Below are 3,923 nucleotides of genomic sequence, written 5' to 3'. Positions count from 1 at the left end.
ATGAAAAGATAAGCCCCAGACTAAGAGAAACTATTTGCAAGAGACATTTCTCTAAAAAAAAACAACTGTTATCCAAAATATACAAAGAACACTTAAAACTCAACAATAAGAAAACAGACAGCCTGATCAAAAAAATGAGCCAAAGACCTTAACAGATACCTCACCAAAGAAGATATGCAAATGGTGTATGATCTGTACGCTCCACATCATTATGTCATCAGGGAAATGCAAATTAAAAACAACGATGATATATCACTACAGACCTATTAGGATGGCCAAAATCCAGAACATTTCCAATACCAAATGGTGGTAAGGATACGGAGCAAAAGGAACTCCCATTCATTGCTGGTGGGAATGTCATTTTAGAAGGCAGTTTGGCAGTTTCTCACAAAACTAAAAATACTCTTGCCATACGATTCAGCAATAGTGCTCCTTGGTATTTACCCAAAGGAGATGAAAGTTATGCACACACGAAAACCTACACACAGATATTCATAGTAGCTTGTTCATACTTGCCCAGACCTGGAAGTGACCAAAACATCCTGCAGTGGGTGAATGGATGAACTGTGAGACATCTAGACAGTGGAGTATCAAGCCATGAAAAGACATGGAGGAAGCTTAAGTGTATATTACTAAATGAAAGAAGCCGATCTGAAAAGGTACACACTGCGTGCGGTGCCTGGGTGGCTCGGTTGGTTAAGCACCTGCCTTTGGCTCAGGGCATGATCCCAGGGTCCTGGGATGGAGCCCTGCATCGGGCTTCTTGCTCAGCGGGGAGTCTGCTTCTCCTTCTGTCCCTCTCCCCGCTTGTGTGCTCTCTCTCACTCACTCTCTCAAAAAAAAAAAAAGAAAAAAAAAGGTACATACTGTATGATTCCATCTATATAACATTCTGGAAAAGGGAAAAGTACAGAGACAGTAAAAAGATCAGTGGTTGCCAGGGGTAGGGGATGTGGGGAGAGATGAATAGGTGGAGCACAGAGGATTTTTAGGGCAGTGAAATTACTCTGTATGACACCATAATGGTAGATACTTGTCACTATATATTTGTCCAAACCCACAGCATGTACAACACAAAAAGTGAACCATACTGTACGCTATGGACCCTGTGTGGTAATGACGTGTCAATGCACGTTCACCAGTTGTACCAAACGTCACACTCTGGTGGGGGATGTTGAGAATGTGGGAGGCTATGCACGTGTGGTCGCAGGGAGTATATGGGGAATCTCTGTAACTTCCACTCAACTTTGGTATAAACCTAAAACTGCTCTAAAAAGTAGTCTACTTTGAAAAAGAATCACTGGAGGAAGTGAGGTCTGAGAGGCTAACAAACTTGTTCAGGGAAAAACAGCCCATCTGTGATAGAAGTATGGCTCCCGTGACTTCTGCTTTCTGCCATGATGAAGTAAGAGGAACCAAATCCGCTGCCTGCCTTAAAACATTTTTTTGGGGGGGGCGCCTGGGTGGCTCAGTCGTTAAGCGTCTGCCTTCGGCTCAGGTCATGATCCCAGGGTCCTGGGATCGAGTCCCACATCGGGCTCCCTGCTCGGCGGGAAGCCTGCTTCTCCCTCTCCCACTCCCCCTGCTTGTGTTCCTGCTCTAGCTATCTCTCTCTCTGTGTCAAATAAATAAATAAAATCTTTAAAAAAAAAAAACAAAACATTTTTTTTTTTAAACTGGGCAAAAGCTGTGAAACAACAGTTTCAGACATTGGACAAGAGGCAGCAGAGAACGTGATCTCTGAAGGGAAATAAAAAGATGAGGTCTAGGGCGCCTGGGTGGCTCAGTTGGTTAAGCGACTGCCTTCAGCTCAGGTCATGATCCTGGAGTCCCGGGATCGAGTCCCGCATCAGGCTCCCTGCTCAGCAGGGAGTCTGCTTCTCCCTCTGACCCTCCCCCCTCTCATGTGCTCTCTCTCATTCTCTCTCTCTCAAATAAATAAATAAAATCTTTAAAAAAAAAAAAAAAAAAAAAAAAAAGATGAGGTCTATAGTCGCTCTGGCTTACTGCCTGGGATGTTTCCAGGGAGTGGTACAGAGAGGGGGAAGCTGGGTCGAGCCTTGCAGTCTCCCGAGTGAAGGAGACAGAGTTGAGAATTTGAGAAGCCTCGGGTGGCTGGAATTTGCAGGGCAGAGTACCAGAGAGATTGGCTGCACAGAAAGAGAGAGAGCTCCAAAGATCTGAAGAGGGTTGCCATCAAGTCTTCAGCTGAGTACTGATAAGCACATGTGAGGAAACTACTATCTTCCAGTTTGGGAGCTCAGAAGTGAAAAGGAGTCTTATGAGGCTAAAATCAAGGTGTCAGCAGGGTGGAATTCCTTCTGGTGGCTCTAGGGAAGAATCTGCTTCCTTTCCTTTTCCCTTGCAAGGCTGGCTGCACTCCTTGGCTCATGGCCCCCTTTCAGCCATATTGGGCCAGGTCTTTCTCACACTGCCACCTCTCTGGGTCTCCTCTTCTGCTTCTGTCCTTCACTTACAAGAAGCCTTGGGATTGATTATGCTGGCCCCACCTAATATAATTCAGGATCATCTCTGCCTCTCAAGGCCAGCTGACTAACAAACTTAAGTCCATCTGCAAATTTAACTCCCCTTTGCCTTGGAAGGTAACACATTCCCAGGGTCTAGAGATTAAGACACAGATCTCTTCGGAGGCCATCGCTCTGCCTACCACACGGTGTAGACTACTTGGAATTAGAATTTCACCACTGTAGTGCCTTCCATAAGGAGGACAGGAAGCTGTAGTCTGTTTCAGAGGGCAGCTTTTGCAACTTCGAAAAATGAACTTAATATCCTCAAGATGTCTTTAGAGCTGCAGGAAGAATTTTTTGAGCACTTCCAGATCCTTTTTAGGAGCACTCAAACATCAAGCCCATTTATTATTGTATTATTAGTACACTCGATTTCTACAAAGGACATGCAACATACTCTCATGCTATTCCTTGCCCTTTTATTATTTATTTATTTATTTATAAAGATTTTATTTTTAAGTAATCTCTAAAGCCAACATGGGAACTCACAACCCCGAGATCAAGAGCTGCATGCTCCACCAACTGAGCCAGCCAAGTGCCCTGAGAAAACATTTTATTTTATTTTTTATCTATTTATTTATTTTTAAGTAGGCTCCATGCCCAACATGGGGCTTGAACTCATGACCCTGAGATCAAGAGTCACATGCTCTACCGACTGAGCCAGCCAGGCACCCCTCTTGCCGTTTTTATTTTTTAATATTTATTATTGTATTATATAGTTGACATGCATTATGCCTTATCCTAAATTTTATAAAATAAGGAGCCAATTGATACAAAAGCAGTTACCCAATAAATGTGCCAGTGGGAGATGCTTTTGCATTTGCACCTAATTCAGGCCTTGCTGAGGTACCCAGCCAGTGCCACAGGGCTCTGATTCACTCAGCAGAAGCTTCGGTATAATCTCACAATAGTTGTGGTTTAATGAAGCCTTCCCGTCCCCACTGCCCTTCTTCTTCTTCTTCTGGGGGACTAAATCAGACAACTGAGATCAAGCACAGCTCATCTTTCCAAGTAAGACGTCACCTCCCAATTGCTTCACCCTTCCCTGGTTTCCAGACAACAGAAGTTTGGAGGAGGTCTCCCACTCTTAGTACTCTTCATGGGGTCATTCTAGCATTTCTGAATTTTCTTCTTTCCCAAGTTACCTGATGTTTAGCTTCCCAGTCTCAAGACCAGCCCCCTTTATTCAGGGGTGGCTCAGGCCCTTGGCTTATAGTCAGTCTTCCATGCCAACTCAAGTTCTGTCAACTCAAGTTCTGTCATTCTCTTTGCTCTGCTCATCTCCAGGGACAATGCCTCCATGTGGTTTTAGCCCCTCCCTTCCTGGTTGTACCCTGACCTTGCTGTCACCAGGAAGTGCTACTCCACTGGAATAATAGATTCCAACGCCCCACT

General features: G+C 44.6%; 1 non-coding gene across 1 annotated transcript; it reads right to left on the bottom strand.

Moving 5' to 3' along the window:
- Positions 1-3,125: 3,125 nt before the first annotated feature.
- Positions 3,126-3,198, bottom strand: TRNAK-CUU. The gene has a single exon. It is a non-coding gene; the product is annotated as a tRNA-Lys (tRNA).
- Between the last annotated feature and the right edge of the window lie 725 nt (positions 3,199-3,923).

Source organism: Phoca vitulina, unplaced genomic scaffold (assembly GCF_004348235.1).
Source record: "Phoca vitulina isolate PV1807 unplaced genomic scaffold, GSC_HSeal_1.0 scaffold7, whole genome shotgun sequence".
Classification (NCBI taxonomy): Eukaryota; Metazoa; Chordata; class Mammalia; order Carnivora; family Phocidae; genus Phoca; species Phoca vitulina.
This window is presented reverse-complemented; position numbering and strand designations above follow the sequence as displayed.